At 40.7% G+C, this 21,225-nt stretch overlaps 1 protein-coding gene across 1 annotated transcript in view; it reads right to left on the bottom strand.

The window, feature by feature from the left end:
- Positions 1–8,684: 8,684 nt before the first annotated feature.
- The window catches only part of ccser1 (coiled-coil serine-rich protein 1), a 191,597-nt gene continuing 179,056 nt past the window's right edge, over positions 8,685–21,225 (bottom strand). The window contains exon 13 of the mRNA XM_088336088.1: positions 8,685–8,917. The gene's annotated coding sequence lies outside the window, so the exon portion shown is untranslated. The remainder of the gene's footprint in view (positions 8,918–21,225) is intronic.

Genomic DNA, 21,225 nt, shown 5'->3' with positions numbered 1-21,225 from the left:
GTCTGTTGTCTGTACTAGTCATTGGTCAGTGCAGTTTTTTTATTTAGAGCTATACAAATAAACACAACTTCACCTTTAACAATACATTTCTACTGGAGCCACAATAACATTTCACATAATCAGTTCATTATAACAAACAAAATGCAAACATTATCTGCTATTCTATGTTTCCCAAAATGCAAAGCTCCAAAACAAGTAAGTGAACTCATAAGCCAACAGTACATTGTTTAAATGCTTGCACCAGCGAACAACTTAACAGAAAAAAATGTTTTTTAACCCCATCGGTCCAAATTACAACAACAGCGACAGCAGCAGCAGAATCATAAATACCCCGAGCAAACATTATAGATTAAATATAAACAGCTCCTTAGCCATGGCATCTTGCTAAGTCAGCATGAGGATTGGATGTGACTCGCCATTTGCCATACTTGTTAAAGTTTAATGGCCGCCCTGAATGTACTGACGGCGCGTACCACCAACCACCAGTCACCTCCGTTAGAGCACCCTCCTACTAATCAGCTTGTTTTGAGTGTATCAAATCTCTCGCAACCCAATCACCACAAATATATACCGGTAGATGTATTGTACATACTAAATTGAAATGTTTTACCTAAATATCTGTAAAACAATTACCTAAAATTACACATTTATTTGATTATGTAGGCAATACATATTATTGTACTGGAAAAATACAATTTTAAATAGATTACATTTTAAGCATGTGAGGCACAATTCAGAGGTCCTGTGTGGAGTTTGTATGCGTTTTCCGTGATTGCGTGGGTTTCCTCCGGGCACTCCAGTTTCCTCTCACATTCCAAAAACATGCATGTCAGGTTAATTGTCCAGTCAAATTTGTCCCTAGGTATGTATGAGCAAGTGAAGTGTCTATCTCTGTGTGCCCTTGCGACTGGTCGGCAACCGGTTCAAGGTCTCTTCTGCCCACTGCCCGAAGATAGCTGGGTTGGGCTCCAGGACCCCCGCGACCCTATTGAGGATAAGCGGTGCAAAAAATGGATGGATGGATGACATACACCTGCAATTCTGTGTTCTATGTTTATTTGTGGGCAGCACGGCGGGGCAGTGGTTAGCGCTTGTGCGGCACAGTTCATGTCATGGGAACCTGTCGTGGGTTCAAATCCAGCTCCAGACTTCCTGTGCGGAGTTTGTATGTTCTCCCCGTGCTTGCGTGGGTTTCCTCCGGGCACTCCGGTTTCCTCCCACATTCCAAAGACATGCATTTCAGGTGAATTGGCCGGTCCAAATTGTCCCTAGGTGTGAATGAGCGAATGAGTTGTCTGTCCCTGTGTGCCCTGCGATTGGCTGGCAACCAGTTCAGGGTGTCCCCTGCCCACTGCCCGGAGATGGCTGGGATGGGCTCCAGCCCCCCCGCGACCCTAATGAGGATAAGCGGTACGGCTGATGAGATGAGATGAGATGAGATGTTTATTTGTAGATTTTTTATTTTGTAACAGGCGTATAGTATCAGTCGTAAGGACGTCATATGGAGGTGACTTTGGATTTTCACTGTTGGCCGGATTCTGCGATCCCCATTAACTGCAATAACCAAAGGATTGTTTTATTATTCAATATGTTTTAGTTTAAACGTCAGTCTCCAAAGCTCAGCACTACTTTTGGTTTCATATTTTGGGCAGAACTGAATATGTGCAACAACAAGGTAAAATGCCACACTATCGAGGATACGATCCGCTTTGTGTCACTTGTCCCAAGTGTGTCTCCCTTCTCATTGTCCTCTCACGAGTCAGGGGGAATAACAAACGAGAGGCGGTCAGTGACAAGACGAGTAAATCTTCTGAATGGATCACCTCCATCCTTTTTGGTAAAGAACGTGTGTGCAAGCGTGTGTGTAGCATCGTTTGTTTGCTTGGATTTACACTTCTTCTCGGACAAAAGTTGCCGCTGTGAAGTATGCAAATAGTGTTGCTGATTACCATACGCATACATATTTAATCGGCTACTTTCTTGCACCTTTGAGCTGAAGGGGACCTCACATAATGCATATTTGTTGAGCGTAACCACTTTGACTTGGCCAGCATCAAACATTTAAGCGTCTCTCTTAGTAATACAACATGTCGCCAATTGCGCCTCTCTCGTATTTTGCGTTTGATAAAGCTGATTTCTACGAATGTCGTCCACAATAATTGCACTCAAATAATAGCTGGACTTTAGGAAACAAGGAAGAAAGGAAAACTAGGGTGCTCATTCTTTTATTACCAGGGATGTCCGAGGGAGCATTTATGGTCCGCCAACCAATTTTTTAGCAGCAACTGGTAAATAACAACATTGAAAAAAATGTTGACTTATTTTACACTGTTCTTTGAATCGTTAAATTTAAGTTTAAGTAGTTTGTTTTCCTTTACAAATATAATCGAAGTAACTGCTCAGTTATAAATTGAAACCAAAAAAACGTTTTACAGGTCCAAGAATTTGAATAAAAGTACTGTACACTGTACCTGTAAATAGTTGTTTTAACCAATACCTACTCTCTTAGGGACTGTTTAGCCAATCAGAATGCAGAACATAATGTTTGATAAAACCCCATGAAGCAGCAAAACTGTGAAAGGTGAGATTGTTGTTTTTTAAAGGTTCAACATTCTTGAAATCACAGATTTGGAACAATCAACTTGCCTTATGATGACTGATGGTCATCCCTTTAGTTTTCATCCGGTCAACCTGCTGCCGGAGGTTTTCAGTCACTTTCGAACGGCCGCCATGTTGCAAAGTCAGTGAAACGGGCAGTTAGAACAGATAATCAATGAAAACAGCACCTTGTGCTAGATTAGCTCCGTTTCGTATAAGGCATCTGAAAGGGTTTCCTAATTTTGATCTGTGTATTTTTGGCAAAATACTTTTTTTTGGGTTGAAATGCCTTATCCATTTTGTGTTGTTGTAGCATTGTAAAGACACAACAAAATCTACTTAAACTGTTGAGCAGTGAAGATGGTGTTAGACTATATATATATATATATATATATATATATATATATATATATATATATATATATATATATATATATATATATATATATATATATATATATATATATTATTTTTTATTTTTTTTTTATTTTTTTTAACATACTGCTATTTTGCTATTTCTCTCACTTAGAAATCATGGCGGGGTCTGAAATTTTTATCGTTGGTGCATGTCCACTGTGTGAGGGATAAAGTCAAGTCACGTCATGTATAATTGTATAGCCCTTAATCACAAAGAGTCTCAAAGGGATGCACCAACCAGAGATTATTGCAAACCACAGACTATTATTACACCATCCCCTGATCTAAAACCTGCAGGATTGCAAGGAAAAACTCAAAAACCATGAGGTCAATGAAGAAACCTTGAGAAGGGACCGCACATGACGTAATCCCACTTCCAGGATGACCAGGCTGCAATGGATGTTGCAATAAAAAATAATAAATATATATTGTCAACATAAAATATAGGTTATTTATATGCTATAGAAGATAGGTGTGTTTAAAGCCTAGATTTAAACATTTCCACTGAGGTTGCAGATCAAATCTCAGGGGGAAGAGCATTCCACAGCACCGGGGTTCGAATGGAGAATGCTCTCGAACCTGCTGATCTCTTCTTGGCTCTTGGGATGGCTAGTAGACCCGTATTTTCAGACCGAAGACTCCGGACCGGAACATAAGGGGAAATAAAATATATATTATATATATATTTATTATATATATTTATTATATATATTTATTATATATATATATATATATATATATATATATATATATATATATTATATAGACAGTGTGTGTTATTTGGCCCCTAGATTTGATTTTATCATGTGAAAATTTGTGCTAAAAAGCACAAGAAGATTACAGACTATGGAGACTCAAAGTGACCACACACAGCATATTTATTTTAGTTTTTTTGCCAAGCTTTTGGGAAGTTTTGGGATTTTTAGCTTTCTGTGGCAGAAAAATGGTGGACAATCATGTCAACTCCCTCTAGGTAAGCCCCATGAAATGAAATTTGGATCCAGATTTCTCTACCTACGAGTATTCTAAAAATTTTCCGTTTTTATACTAGCTTTTGTATTTTCACTTAATATTTATATCATGATTGTTTTAAGTTTTTACCACCAGGAGGCGCTACATAACACACATTTTAATTCAAGTAACACAAACAACGTATGAGAAAAGAAGTAGTATATGCCACACCATCACTTCTAGACAAAATCAGTTCAACATTATCAATGCCCACTACCTTCTTATCAAATAATTGTGTATTTACACTCAAATTCTATTTTGTTTTTAATCTTTCAACACGTGCTCATCCAGGAGTGCTGTATCTAATCTCATTGTAAACAGTGTTTGTTATTGTAGTGTCATCGATATAATACCAAGCTAAACCACTGAAGAAGAACCGTGACCACAGTTTATTTCCCTTCTCCCTATCGTGAAAACTGCAAAAGTACAATGCAATGCATTGAGAAGATGTGCCAATAAGTTTACAAAAATAAACTGCATCAACTTTACATCTGTCTGACCTATTATAAGATGTAGGTGTTTATACATCATATAACCCATTTTCGAAACTTACGCCATTGCCACTGCTCCTCCGCATCGAGAGGAGCCAGTTGAGGTGGCTCGGGCATCTGATAAGGATGCCTCCTGGACGCCTCCCTCGGGAGGTGTTCCGGGCATGTCCCACCGGCAGGAGGCCCCAAGGGCGACCCAGGACACGCTGGAGAGACTGTGTCTCGGCTGGCTTGGGAACGCTTCGGGATTCCGTTGAATGAGCTGGAGGAGGTGGCTGGGGATAGGGACGTCTGGGCTTCCCTTTTAAGGCTGCTGCGACCCGACCTCGGATAAGCGGAAGATAATGGATGGATGGATGGATGGATGGAAGCCATTGCAACATGCAACAGTCCTGTAAGCTATTGTCTGAGTCTTTGTTTATGTTGAGCTGGCGGAACTGGAAGTGACGCAAAAAACAAGTAAGTAGTATTATTTTTCTACACTTTTCGACTCAAATCAACACAGTGTAGTACACTTCTTAATGAACTAAGATGCATTTTTAACCTCTTATTACATTTTGAACACATAAACTATCAATTAAAGAAAAACAGTTGTTGTAAGGGCAACAGTTATCAATAACAACCTGCCCACTACCCGATGATTGCTGGGATGGGCTCCAGCACCCCCGCGACCCTACTGAGGATAAGCGGTGCAGCTAATGAGAGATGGGGAGAACTGTAAAAATATCGATCTGCTGCCACGTACTGGATAAGGAAAAATATTAGTTTGCTAATTACTCTAAGATTGCCCAGATACTAAACAACAGTGTCCTGTTTGACAATAATTATTACCTTGTCAGTAATTATATAAAATTGGATAATTTTAATGTGGCACACCAGACCAGTTCTCATGGCACACTAGTGTGCAGCAACACAGTGGTGGAAAAATAAATAACTAATGAATAATTCAATGCTGCTTGAGTCTTTAGTTTACTAGGCAGAGTATGTAAGAAAAGGCAGTACTATTTATTCTCTGTAGGGAACTCCAACACTGCATTATCAGAGTCTTCAGCACAGCCAAGACCTCAGTTAAATCATTTGACCTCCGTTTCGAAGTAGCTTAGCATGCATCGTTAGCGTACAAGCGTAACTTAAGTGGAACATAGTGATATATGAAGAGTAAATAGTAGGGAGGCTCGACGTTTCAAGTAAGAGAGAGAGAATATTACCTTACAATAATGGACTATTAAGCGGACCAGATTTCAAACTGCAACAATTACCTTTTGAAGGAACTGACTAAAAAGTCGCAGATTCCCAAATATTGACTCTCCATGTTAGATGTTTATAAAAGAAATGATACACAAAAATAATTCTACAGGATTTATTAGCATTAATGACGTTTTTTTCCCCCCCCAAATTGTGACTCCTGCTCCAAAGAACGTTATTTTTAGCATGGGTCGCATATATGCTAAATAATTTAATAAACTGACATGACATAAAAAGGGAGTACAAGAAACTTAACTCTTATCTCAATACAACAATTTTGAAGCCCCGCATGCGTGAATGAGCAGAGTGCTAGATTTTTGCACAGCAGCATGAGTTGTACTGTAAAATAACTTGCTTTAATTTAACATTCTGTAGATGAGGTCCATATTTTCACTGAGGTAGTGTTAAAACTTTACTCTTCAAGGTGAAATAAACAGTAATAATGAGTACCTTTAAATTAGCAGTCTTAAAATAACACTTGGTATGCGTAGTTTATGGTTTCCTTAAAAAGTTTAAAATTAAATATTTTCTCTGTCAAACATGTGTTAACAATGCCCAACTGAGTTCAAAGAGCCTTTCTTTTTTATCTTTTTAAACACGTCTATCTGCTTTTATCTTACTTTTATCATTGGTGTGGGTGGGGCAGGAGGTGCGTGGGGCAGAGGAGAGTGGTTTCACACTTTTTTTTCCAAGGATGAAAATCATGAAAGTAAGAAAAGGACTGTTTTTACATAAAGTTCAAATGTCAGGACCAGAACGGAAACAGGACTCAATTGCATTACGTTTTATTGAAGGAAAAATGAAGGGCTGCACCCACGATCCGGTGTTCGCTGGATGCGGGAAGCAAGTCGCTCTCGTACTCTGATTGTGATCCGAACACGGAAGTGGATCTTCCGTTGCGAGCGATGGCGGTGTCAGGGATGGAAAAACGGGTTGGTAGCTGGGACTGGGAGAGCAAGGTGTGGTCGGCGTCAGAAACAAATCGTAAGCCAGAACGGGAGAGAAGACGTAGTCAGGGACAAAAAGAGGCCGTAAGCCGGGACGGGAGAGCAGACGTGGTCAGGATCAAAACAGGACGTAGCCAAAGACAGACGGGAGCAAAAACGGGACAGGTGGGAGTGAGGGTCGAAAAAGGCTTGCCTAGTATACACTGAGGTTGGCAGACAGACAGACAACAGGGGACTGACAGGACTGGGTTCAAATAGTGACAGGGAGCCAATCAGAACCCGCGGCGGTTGGCACCAAATGAGCGGGCACAGGTGAATCACATCAGTAATCATTACCGAACTGTTTTAAATAAAGTCCAAATGCCAACCTAAACTAAAAATGGGTAAAAAAGAACTTATTCGAGCGGGACACACATTGTGATGTACTTACACGTGCAACAAAAGGAGCAAAGGCTGTGACGATTATTTCAGCCATAAGATGGCATCAGCAAGTAGAACATTTTGAACTTACCAAACACCACCTTTAAGCGTCAAAAATAAAATTAAGTCAGTGGTCCTTATTTAAAGAGTGTTAAATTAACACTGGTATTTTTACAGTGAGGTAAAAGACAGAAGAAAACAAGTCAGTGGTTTTGGCACACACATCAGAAAATCAACATCGTGGGAGCCTGAATAATAAAAGTCGTAATTCACAGCGTTTCTTAATATCCTTTGGAGGAGGTCACTGTCACGCTTTCGCCTTATTCCAATGTTGTCTTTTATCTGATAACAACGGATCGTGTTGATTATACAAAAAGCTGCATATTGTCGGATGCAAAGCACTGTATGCATGCGATGTGAAAGTGGAAAATGAACCAGCTCTGCAGGCTAGTGGCTAGCTGTTCAGCACAAACCAGGCACATTGGGGTTCTTTGATGTTAAAACAATTATGAATGGCCCTTCAAAACCCATCTTTCTGTTATGATCAGTGTTGCGACTAATGCATTACAAAGGAGCGCGTTCCTTGATCGCAATTACTTTTTTCGATAATGATCAATAACATTCTGTAATCCTACTGTCATTACTACACGATACTTTGCTCCACTATTATTATTACTACGTATTGAATGTGGGTCAGAAGTATCTTCTGATTGCTGAACAATTCTGCATCTCTCAGGATGCCACATGCAATCCTCGATCTGCCAGCAATGTTATCTGAAGGGTGGCCATGATGACATTTACCTACTACAACTAAATGAGTATACACTAATCCCTCATTTGCAATCCAAGATCTTTCAAAAGTCAGAATCCACAAATTAGAAACAATTGCAATTTTCAGTTCAGAGCTTTGGGGCAACCAGAGAGTCTGGATTTTGTTTTTGTTGTTGTTATTTCACTTAAAAGTGATATTGAATCATTGTTCAGGAGTGTTTCAGGAATTTCCTTCTCTTGTTATTTCTAACTGGTAGTTGCTGCCCCAATCCGTTCCACCACAATTCTTTATGATAGCCTGTCATTATACCTACTCAAACATTACAGTCCTCCTGTGACTGAGGATCATTGTGTTACGTAAACGCTTCCTGTCAACACCAAGGCCAGTCTCATCTCTGAAAAGCAGGATGACGCTTTATTCCCAAAAAACAACGGTAACTTGATGATGAAGGTGCTGTATCTGAGTCGGATCAGGCTTCTACTGTTATGGGTAACCATGGAAACCAGTTCTGTTTCATACGGGGGAGCAAACCCCTACACAAGAAAACGGTCGGGAGAGGGCTAGGCACCGCTAGGCTGTATTTATCAAAGACACGTCAAAGGAAGTAGTTCCCTAACAACCCTGGCGGTTAAGGGATCTGTCAACCGTAAATCTTGGGGTGGTGGTGGTGGAATAGTCAAGTCAAGTCAAGTCATTTTTATATGTATAGCCCTAAATCACGAAGAGTCTCAAAGGGCTTCACAGATTATTACACTATATTACACAGACTATTTTTCAGCCGGCGAGAAGAGTAGGTTATTCATATGCTATGGAGTAGAAGTGAGTTTTAAGTTTAGATTTAAACATTTCCACTGAGGTTGCAGATCGGATCTCAGGGGGAAGAGCATTCCACAGCACCGGTGCCCGGATGGAGAACGCTCTCGAACCAGCAGAACACTTCTTTGCTCTCGGGATCACCAGAAGACCGGCACTCTCAGATCGTAGGCTTCGGACCGGGACGTAGGGGCAAATCAGATCTGAAAGACAAGAGGGAGCAAGTCCATGTATGATTTTGTATAATAGTAAGAGAACCTTGAAATCACATCCAAGGCTAACTGGGAGCCAATGCAGGTTAGCCAAAATCGGTGTTATATGATCGTACTTTTTTGTCCTAGTTAAAAGCCTCGCTGCGGCATTTTGTACCAGCTGAAGAGACTTGATTCTAGACTTCGGGAGACCAGAGAGTAGTGCATTACAGTAATCGAGACGGGAGGTAACAAATGCATGAATTATAATTTCCGCATCCGACTGAGACAGTATTGAACGGATTTTAGCAATGTTACGAAGATGGAAGAAAGCAGTTCTAGTAATTTTCTTTACATGCATTTCAAAGTATAGATCAGGGTCAAATATGACACCTACATTTTTAACTGAGTCACTCTGTGTGATGTGACATTTGTCAATGTTCACAGCAGTTTTTGAGAATAAGTCACGGCATTTAGATGGACCAATGACTAACATTTCGGTCTTTTCAGAGTTAAGACGCAAGAAATTGAGTGACATCCACTCTTTTATCTCAATGAGGCAGGCCTCCAAATTTCCACAGTTTGGTGTGGGAGATTCCTCCAACGGAAGATATAGTTGAGTTTCGTCTGCGTAGCAGTGGAAGCTGATATTGTACTTGCGAATAATATCACCTACATTAAATGCTGAAAAGAAGGGGGCCAAGCACTGAACCCTGTGGATCACCGCAGGTAACATTAAAGGGCTCAGATGTCATTTCACCATATTTAACACAGTGCGTCCTATCTGAGAGGTAGGAACTGAACCACGAGAGGACGGTTCCTGAGAGACCAATCAATTTTTCCAACCGTTCTAGTAGGAAATTGTGGTGCACTGTGTCAAAAGCAGCACTAAGATCCAGCAGCAGCAAAAGTGATGAAGCGCCAGAATTCATTGCCAGTAGGAGATCATTTGTTACCTTGATCAGAGCTGTCTCAGTAGAGTGGTTAGCCCTGAATCCTGATTGCATAGATTCAAAAAGGTCATTCTCGGATATGAAATCATTCAGCTGCTGTGCCACTACTTTTTCAAGTACTTTAGAGAGGAAAGGTAGGTTTGACACAGGTCTATAATTACTTAAGATTTCTGGATCAAGGTTGGGTCGTTTCAGTGTGGGTTTAATAACGGCGGACTTAAAAGCTGCTGGAACTACACCTGAGGAGAGTGATATGTTTATAATATTTAGAACTGAAGGTCCAAGGACGCCAAAAAGACTTTTAATAAGTGAACCTGGGAGCGGGTCGAACTGGCAAGTTGTCGGTTTGGCCGCATTCACCACCTGTTTGAGATCATCAAGTGACAGTTCACTAAAACCGGACAATTTCCCAGGACAGCCACCCTGTCGTGCATCCGTAGATTTCAGCCCTTTAATAAGTGTGGTATTAATAATTTATTTAGCAATTTCTTCCTGTATGCATTGAATCTTCTTAGTAAAGAAGACCATTAAGTCCTGAGCAGAGTGCGTCGAACTATCTGCGATAGTCTGTTGCCTTGTAAGCGATGCTACAGTGTCAAAAAGGGCTTTGGGATTGTTCTTTTGAGACGCAATCACCTTCGAAAGGTAGGCCGATTTTGCAGAGGCAAGGGCCGCTTTATACTTTAACAAGCTGTCACACCAGGTTTGATGGAAAACCTCAAGCTTGGTAGCGCGCCATTTTCTTTCCAATTTCCTGCATTCTTGTTTAAGGGTTCTAGTTTCATCAGTAAACCAAGGCGTGCGTCTTTTAGGACGTGATTTTAGCTTTATGGGCGCTATTAAATCCAGGACACTAGTCAGGGTGGTATTGAACTCATTCATGAGTGAGTCAATCGAGCCATTGTATGGAGGAAAGGACGCAACTGCTCCAGGAAGGAGTTCAAAGAGCTCAGAAACTGTGCCAGTGCTTATATTGCGTCCGCTAAATCCTTCAGCTTTTTTAACACTACATTTAGCTAGCACCTCAAATGTAACTAAATAATGATCCAAGATAACGGTAGTACACGGTAACACCATAATGTTTGAGGTTAAAACTCCTCGAGTCAGAATCAAGTCTAGCGTGTTTCCATTTTTATGGGTTGGCAAATCAACCAGTTGATTAAAACCAAATGCATCAATTGGAGACCTAAACGCAATAGTAAGTGAACTGAGTGGGGAGTTCATATGAATGTTAAAGTCCCCCATAATTATAATTTTGTCTGCATAGGTTACTAGTTCAGACAAAAGCAAATTCGTCTAAGAAAGTTGTGTATGGCCCAGGTGCGCGATAGATAGTTATTACATAAATTGACAATAGAGAGGACCGCATCACAAGAGCCTCAAACGCCTTGTAATTATTAGAGGTACGAGGATTAAATTTGAGCGATTTTTCAGAAATGAGCGCGACACCGCCACCCTTTTTCAATGTGCGTGCTACATGGTTACTCGCGTAGTGAGGGGGTGAAGCATAATTTAGCGCTAAATACTCATCCGGGCGTAACCAAGTTTCATAAAGACCCATACAGTTAAGTTTATAATCACGAATAATGTTATCAACAAGTAAAGCTTTAGGAGCAAGCGCTCTAATATTTAAAAGACCAAATTTTAGCTTTGCTGAATCATTTGACTTAGCTGAAGTCTTTGTAGTCTTTGTAGAGATCTTCAAAAGATGCCGCCGTTGGGGCTGTTCGTGAGCGCTGAGTGTAAAGCGTCGGTTGTCCGGTGAGGAACAATAATTTCTATTTCTAATGTAACCCGTGACTGTAGCTACCGTATTTTCTGCACCGTAAGGCGCACCGGTTCATCAGGTGCGCCCCTTAACAACAAGTTGTCAGACTGTTGAGAAGCAAGCACGTGTCTCAGACACGTACAGACACGATGTCTGTACGCTGTCAAGAGTCACTAAAATACGTCATGCCACATATCATTGGAAAGCTTTAACTCTTGGCATTTCAAAATATATGTCATGATTACTTATGTGACTCAGCTGTGCCCGCTCTTTTGGCGCCAACTGCAAGGACGCCAAAAAGACTTTTAATAAGTGAACCTGGGAGCGGGTCGAACTGGCAAGTTGTCGGTTTGGCCGCATTCACCACCTGTTTGAGATCATCAAGTGACAGTTCACTAAAACCGGACAATTTCCCAGGACAGCCACCCTGTCGTGCATCCGTAGATTTCAGCCCTTTAATAAGTGTGGTATTAATAATTTATTTAGCAATTTCTTCCTGTATGCTCAGTATCAAGCTCTCACAAAGCTGGCTAACAAGCTGAAAATTGGCATCACGAGCAGAGAAACCTCCAAAACATGCAGGACATGTGGCTCCCGAGGACCGGGTTGGCCACCTCGGGATAAGCAGGTTGCATACTTGCTCCTGTCTTAAGTGTAAAACACTGCAATGCGTGTGTGTGTTTGTTTGCTTCCCTCACACTCACAACAGTCAATAATCATGCAGCAAATGAGGCTGCTGTGACTTCCTCATGAGCCGCTGCAGGCCTCTCACCCACGAGCATCCGCCAACAATTCACATTTTCGACTGTTTGTAGCACAAGGCTAAACTCGCCCTCCCCCCAGTCCAAGCCGAAAGTGTAAGAAAAGCCGGCATCCCCTAGTCCCAAAGCAGCCTATTAAACGTGTGATGCTTCCATGCTTCCATGCCATGGTCCTGCCAATATTTGTAAATAGCAGAGGTGGGAGTTAGTCACCTTCTTTCCGTCCAAGTCGCACAACTCAAGTCCAGACCAGAGTGGGAAGTGGAAAAAATATGAAAGTCAGCTCACACATCAAATCCTGCCCTGTCATTAGAAAATATTAAAAGTATACACTAGTGTTTTTCAACCAGCTTTTGTAACTGCTCCATTTTATCTTCTAAAAAAAGATAGCTATTGATCAGTGTCTTTACATCCTTCCATTGATCAACCAGGTAACTGTAACAATTATCTACATCAATAGGTGGCAGCAAAACACATGAAATGTCCCCTGGTCGAGACAAGGTGGAAACATACGTAGGACTGGAGAGGGATGGGCGCCACCAGGCTGTACTTGCTCAAGGAAAACCACAGGAAATGGTGCCCTTGCAACCCTAGAGGTTAAGGGAAACACTTAACCACCCAGTCTAATTAATCTGGTCATGAGGTAGTACAGGGAAATATATTTAATACTTATTTTGTTTCAAGAAGCTGTTTAAGATTAGACACCGCAGGAAATTGCCCAATGATATCTTTGCAAAAAAGCTAGCCATTTTTCATCATATTTGCTTTATTCCATTGATAAACCATGTAACATTCATCCATATCAGTGGGTGGCAGCAGTTTATTATAATTGTTTTATCTTTTTGCGAACTAATAATGTGGTCATGAGGTAGTTCAGGGAAGAAGCTGATTGAAGAAGATTGCACTGTAAAAATAGTAAAACAAATCAAATAATGTAAAAAAAAATTGGGAAAGGTAGATACATTTTAGCTTTTTTAAGAAACATTTTTCCATTAAAAAAAAAAATAATATTTCCCCCCAAAAAGATAGATATGTAGTCAAGGCGTGTGCTCTGCAACTGGCTGGCAACCAGTTGAAGGTGTCCCCAGCCCACTGCCTGAAGATAGCTGGGGATGGGCTCCGGAGCCCCCGCGACCCTACTGAGAATAAGCGGCACAGAAAATGGAGGGATGGATGGATGTTTGGTGCACATATTAAAATAAGAGAGAGTAAATCTTTCTCTGAATACCAAAAATATAAATACCGGTATTTGAAGAGTGTTTCAACATGAATTCTTCTGTGCTTGTCTATGCTTGAGCTTGTGTAACAAGTGAAATGTGAGATAGGGAGGTTAAATAAAGTGCTCACTCATTCTTATTTAAATCTTTAATTGTCAGACGTTATTTCCCCAACTTTTTGGACTCGGGTGAAGTGTAGGGGATCCACAGCGTTACTTTGTCTCTTTTATTTAGAACTACACTCAAAACTTGCAAATAATTTCCTGAATTGGTCACGTGGTACACCCGCTATGCGGGGCTTCAAACGTCATTGCGTAGGTCATCAACACACACTTTCACTCGCGGTTAAGGAACCACTCATCTAAAATACTCAGCACACGCCTAAGGGATTCCAATCGAGGAGCACATCACTCCATCAATCACAAAACCAGAAACAAAATAACAAAAAAAAGGTCACGAAACAAATACCGTATTCAAACAAAATTAAACCCTGACAATATAAAAACCACAAACAAATACCAAACTGGAAATGCAAGGAACAAAGTAACAAACATACAAGGGGTCAAAAAAAGAAGTGACAAAATTATACCTGTCAATGTCCAAGCCAGAAACAAAGACCGAAATGGGAAGCAGATGCAAAAGAAATGACCCAACCTAGTGTGCTGTCTGAACAGTCAATATAAAGTCTTTGGATAACTAATGGCAGGTGTGTAGAGATTGGTGTGCGCCTTGCTCCACACTTGATGCCCTCCGGGGGAAGGTGGCATGCCAGATCCTAACACTAATAATACCATGTTATTTTATGTTCCATTTACAGTGTAACTTTATATATGCCTCAACACCCATGATTTTGTTATGATTGATATAGATTTTCCACAATTATTGTTTATTTTCAAGCATGTTGCTACAAAAATCACCTCAAAACATTAAAAAAGAAAAAGAAAAAAAACAAGAAAATAGGTATTATCAGTTGAAGACAAAGCTTTTAGGACTTTGGAAGCTTCTACTATCGATGACAACTCATGTGATATTTGCTTCTTACATCATTATAATTTGGCAATCAATTCAGAAATGATGAGGGGGTCACTCACAAATATTTAACATTTTCTGAAGCTTCTTTCCCCCCTATTCTTCTCCTCTGTATGCATAAAACCATTCTTTCCATAGAACCTTGAACAAATTTACATTTTTCACATGTAAATTTATGGAATGAGACCAGATAAAATGAGATCGTATGTGATACAACCGATCAAGCAAGCCATGAGTTGCCGACAAGAACTCATGAGAACTCGCCCTCCCCTTCTCATAACATCATTCCTTGTAGTTCAGCTGGGGGTGAGGTCTGTTCTGTTTCCGTAACCATGGCGGACAGCAACATTTCGCCCGTGCTATGTCCATTGTTAGGACTAAAGCATAACAAAGGAACATGTTCTTGGAAAGCAAATACTGTTGCTGCTGTATAGGACTTTTTGGACTATTTTACAGGCTTAAAGCGTCGTTGCTGTCATGCACTTTCTGGACAAATTTCAAAATATTACCTGTTGTTTTGTTTTATTGATGTTTACTATGTTCTGTGTACTGTTACCCAGTGCTAAATCTATTGCATCCTGGTCATCCTGGAAGGGGGATTGTTACTTGTGAGGCCCCTTCTCAAGGTTTCATTTTTCCTCATGCCGACCGAGGTTTTGAGTTTTTCCTTACCCGCATGTTGGTTTAAGATCAGGCGATGGTGTAGTTGTAATCCTGTGCAGTCCTTTGAGACAAATGAATGTGACTTAACTCGACTTCTCGGGAACAAGTGCTGAAACACATTTTTGATAAGATGTTGTATCTCCACTGTTACCAGTTGATACTACATTACTTAATAAAACCAGTTCACGAATTACCTCGGGATGTTTTTTGAGTACTATTTCTTAAGTTGCCTAGTGTGGTATGCTGGGTGCACAGCAGCAGACAGGAAAACGCTCCAGAGGGTCATCAAAACAGCCCAGAAAATCGTCGGTTGCTCTCTGCCCAGTCTGGAGGACATTGCCTGCTCTCGCTACCTCAGCAGACCCGAAAACATCATCAAGGACTTTTCTCACCCCGGCCACCACCTCTTCGACCTGCTGCCTTCCGGCAAGCGCTACAGGTGACACAAAACAAAAACAAACAGACTCAGAGACAATTTCTTCCCCAGAGCCATTACCACCCTAAACAGACACCGCACAAAAAACTGATAAACTCTTGCAAAAACACTACCTCATTCGAACGTAAAATGGTACTCATGTCTATGTTTCTTGCACATGTTGACTGCACTATGTTTACTGCTCACCTTGCACAATGTTAACTATTATTTTGCACTATGATGACTATTTATTGCACCAAATGCATATATTGACTATTTTTTGCACTATGGTGACTATTTTTGCACCAAATGCATAATTGCACAAACCCTTGCGATACCAAACTGTATTACAATACCAAACTGTATGCAACATCCTACATGCCGACATTTCTTGTGTAAATATTTTGTATAAATTATAACTCTAACCTTATCCTTCTTGTTTTATAACCTTATCTTCTCTGTTCCTTTATCTTCTTGGCTTTTTTACCTCACTGTGAATGTGTGGACTGGAGTGTCATGCCCAATTTCGTTGTCACAATATGTTAACCCATTTTGTAACAATGACAATAAAGGTATATTCTATTCTATTCTAGTCACATACCTCCCTCCATCCAGTAGAGGCAATCCCTGAAGGTTGTTTATGTTTACCCAGAAATGACAACAGAATACAGTTATGGTGGTGCTGTCTTGAGCACAGAGTATGGGATGCTCAATTTTTCCTCCTGGGGGTAACCAAAATACTTTATAAATGAAGTAACTTGTGACTGTACTGATGACTTTTTTTTATTACTGCATCCAACAGAGGCAGTATCCCACACAGGACATAACTTAATTACTTGTGTATCAATAAAATTGGCCAAATTCCAGTGTTCAAAATGCTTACAGACGTTAGCCTTTTTCTGTGTCTTCTGTGTTTAGGTATTTGATGACCAACATCCTATCGAACAAAGAAATAACATGAACTAGGGAAATGATCTAACATGAGATCTGTGTTCAGTTGTACACAAATGGTCCAGGTCCTTAATCCTCTTCATAGGCTGTGTTTTTAATTTGATAGATATTTTTGTCCAGGGGCTTTCTTGTTCCGTTTTTTCACATTGCCTTGGGGAAATTTCATCCTTCTTTTCGGTGAGTTTGTTTGTACATGTAGACATGTTTTAACCCTTTATTTTAGGGCCTTGCTTCAGAATGGCATGGGTATGTTCCTGCACTCAGTGTCTGTCTGTCTCTCTGTCTGCCTACCGAACCCTTACCTTATCCTGATGACAAAAAACACCTGGCGAACTTTTGGACTATCCCCTTGCTGCTTGGATTTAGTGGACTCCTTGCCTGGTTGTGTATTACCATTGTTGCTTCGCTACCTTGTGCTCCTGTGTACCGAATCCTGCCCGGATAAAAAAAAAAAACAGTCACTGTACGAACCTGTTTTGCACACCTGTTTATTCTCTAAACTTGAGCGGGAGGAGGGTTTAAATAAACAAAAGTAGAACTTAAAGTACCCGTTTATAAGGAGCAGATGGTTCTGAAAGACATTGATAATGAACTACACCATTCAGCCCACTCACCATCTTTGGTCTTGTCCTCCAAAACTCACAAAAACACAATAATGGGCCTTTTGGGGCCTGCCCACAGGAAAAGTGCCACACTTCCCTCTCTCTCTCTTTCTATTTATTTATTCCGCTCATCCTTTCAGCTCCCTCTGTGCTAATCCATCGCTTGGCACGTTCGTTACCGTCACTGCGCAGCCCAGTAGAGATTTGACTTACTTTTCCGCTTCCTCTAATCTGTAAACAAGACAGATGTTGTCACGCTGACATACAGCGCGATTCCCAAGTGTGACCCAAACGTCTTGTGAAGCTGCCACGCATTGATAAACTGTGCGACTTTGACACCAAGACCCGTTTCTTGACCTACATTCGCAAACGAGAGTCTAAAAACAGTCTTGAAACCATGTGGTCTTATATCAAAAACACACTGGAGAATTTCTGGTTAGTTTAATGGTAGGGTGTGTTGTTTGAGTTTTCTCTATGACTATTTTCTCGATTAAGTTTGTGTAAACAATGCCCGACTGATTTTAAAAGCCTTTATGCTCCATTTTCTACATGACAAGTCAAGTCACATTTATTCATATAGCCCTAAAATGTCTTAAAGGACTGCACAGGCCACAGTTACACCATCCTCTGATCTGAAACCGATATGCAGGCACGGAAAAACTCAAAAACCTGAGAATGAGGAAAATAAGAACACTTGAGAAGGGGCCACAACAAAGAGGTAATACCCCTTCCGGGATGACCAGGCTGCAATAGATGATGCATTGGGGAACAATACACAAAACTTAGTCAACACCAGCAATAAACATAGCTTCCCATCTCAGCTAGCTGGTGGATGCAGATCATAACATGCTTCAAGTCCAGGTGCTGGTCCGCTGACTCGTCCTGGTTCATCTTGCTCCCTCACACCACCACCAGCCAAGAAGCCGAAAAGGACAGGAAAAGAAAAGTGTGAGATCAGCATTAGTCATAAACTACAAACTATTACATCTATTTACCGAAGCGACATTCCCCTAATGGGAGGTGGTTCGAGTCAAAATCACACTCACATTCATTGCACTTCACTCTTCCAAACCTGACACTGAACATACGCTCACAGCACAGACAGGAATACGTATACTATATAATACTATAGAATATTAGTGTGGTAGCAGAGAGGTAGCAGATCTTATCTCAGTGGGCAGAGCACTCCACAGCAGCGGGGCCTGAATGGCGCTCTCGAGTGTGCAGATTTCTTCTTGGCTCTTGGAGTCACAAGTACATCACCATTCATCAAGCAGAAGCACCGAGCAGGTACATAGAGGGAAATCATAGAGATAAGAGATGGCAAGTCCATGCAAACTTTTGCATGTTTGTAACCGAACCTTAAAGTCACATCTTAAACGGACATGGAGGCAGTACAAGTTAGCTAAAGTTCATATAATAATTTCACTCATATGATCAATCTTTCTTGTCCTACTCCAAAGTATTGCTGCAGCATTTTGAACAAGCTGCAACATTTGATGTTTGACATCGGGTGAAAAGAGGGCAACACATTACAGTAATGCAGCCGTGAAGTAATAAACGCATGCATTATAATCTCAACATCGAATTTAAACAGCATCTGGAAAATATTCACTATATTACAAAGGTGGAAGAGAACCTTTTTCATAATATTTTTACATGTAACTGAAGCGGCAGATTAGAATCGAATATGACACCAAAATTGTTGAGCCAGGAACTCTGAGAGATCTAACTTTGGTCTAGGTTTAGAGCAGTATTTGAGAACAAGTCTCGAGCTGGACCTAAGATCAACATCTCCCTTTTCCTCGATTAAGGCACAAAATATTTAGTGACATCCATCTTTTTAACTCAGTAAGACAAGTCTTAAAATGTCCACAACTCAAAAGCACCTACCTGCTTTTATCTTCCGTTTAGCAAAGCTTTTCGAGGCGGAAAAAATTAAGTCCGGGGAGAGTGGGCTGGAGGTATTCAGTCATGGTTGTCCACGCAGGTTTTTTTTTATTTCTCCCTTCAGGATAAAGTTGGTGAAAGTAATAAAAAGCCTACTACAAGCAGAGTACAAACTCCAAGCCTAACTCCAAATAAGATGCAAAAGAGTTTATTTGAGCACAAAGAAATGCAAGTACTTGCATGCGCATCATGAGGAGCTTGACAGAGGGTGCAACAATGACACAAGCCAGGAGATTGCAGCTGTGATTAAAAAAGTTTCAAATTATGTATGGTTCCCTTAACACTAGAAAAATGTTTTTATACGTACAAGTGTTAATTTAAAATATCTTACTCCTGCTACTTTTATACGAGATTGGTTAGATTCTGGTTCTATACTGTCTCAGTCTGATGCGGAAATTATAATTCATGCATTTGTTACCTCCCGTCTCGATTACTGTAATGCACTACTCTCTGGTCTCCCGAAGTCTAGAATCAAGTCTCTTCAGCTAGTAGAAAATGCCGCAGCGAGGCTTTTAACTAGGACAAAAAAGTACGATCACATAACACCGATTTTGGCTAACCTGCATTGGCTCCCAGTTAGCCATAGATGTGATTTCAAGGTTCTCTTAGTATTATACAAAATCATACATGGACTTGCTCCCTCTTATCTTTCAGATCTGATCTGCCCCTATGTCCCGGTCCGAAGCCTACGATCTGAGAGTGCCGGTCTTCTGGTGATCCCAAGAGCAAAGAAGTGTTCTGCTGGTTCGAGAGCGTTCTCCATCCGGGCACCGGTGCTGTGGAATGCTCTTCCCCCTGAGATCCGATCTGCAACCTCAGTGGAAATGTTTAAATCTAAACTTAAAACTCACTTCTACTCCATAGCATATGAATAACCTACTCTTCTTGTCGGCTGAAAAATAGTCTGTGTAATATATTGTAATAATCTGTGAAGCCCTTTGAGACTCTTCGTGATTTAGGGCTGTACAAATAAAAATGACTTGACTTGCCTTGAAAATCTACTCTGATCAGTGTACAGAAAGGAACACACTAAACACTTGTCACTCAGTATCAATCCTGGTAGTTGCTCGAACGTATCCATTAGCCCTTTGCTAATGAACTAGATCATTGCATGTTGGGTTGGTCAATTCAGTCCCCTTATTGCCTTTATTAAGAAAAAAAAATCCCTTGTGAGGAATCATTTTTGTGCTCTTGCATCCCTGTCCAACGTCCTAGTTTTATTTTAATTTTCCATTTGTCTCAAGTCTGTCAACATGCATGTACTTGCAGGGGCATTAGCGGCATCACACATGCTTCACATATACTGCAATGAATACACAAGCTCGAGGTGGCGGGCACCAGTAACAAAGTTCCAAATTCCATTCAGCTCCTTTAAGGTCAGTCACAAGACCTTACCTTGGCCAAATGGCGCTTTCCACTCTAACTGGTCACAAATGAAAGTCTCCAATAGTTAACCTATAAGAAATGAAGTGCGAAGATGTATGAGAAGAATAGGTAACAAAAACCTATGTTCTGTACATCGGTGCTGTATGCATTCCATCTGAAAACACATATCCAAAAACAACGGTGTATGATAGAATGCTTTCAAAAAAATACCTTGGATCTTTTTGATGGATTGCAAATGTTGTAGAAAACAAGAGGGACAAATAGAGGTGAAATAGACAACAAGATACAGATGGCAGGGGGCACAGCTAATGGAGCCAAAAGATCCACCGTGATTTACAGAAATGCTTCAGTGAAGCGTGTATACGAGTGCGATTCACAGACAAGAGCGCACGCATGCTGCTCAGGTGTGGCAGTAACACAATTTTTTATAATTGCAGTAAGCTTAAGTGTGGGATTCAAACAGACAGGAAGGAAAGTTGTAGTCTGTCTTGTCACCAAGGCATGTTTCTGAGCAGGAAGTCTGGCGGATTCCCCTTAAAAACCTAGTTCTTTTGAAAATATGACAAGGAATCAAATTATTCTATTAAACAGCAAACTTACCAAATTATTGAGCAGTCATAGAAAA

This window comes from Urocampus carinirostris, chromosome 5, assembly GCF_059441175.1.
Source record: "Urocampus carinirostris isolate Australia breed hairy pipefish chromosome 5, RoL_Ucar_1.0, whole genome shotgun sequence".
NCBI lineage: Eukaryota > Metazoa > Chordata > Actinopteri > Syngnathiformes > Syngnathidae > Urocampus > Urocampus carinirostris.
Note: the sequence above shows the minus strand (reverse complement) of the source record. Positions and strands in the feature narration are given on the sequence as shown.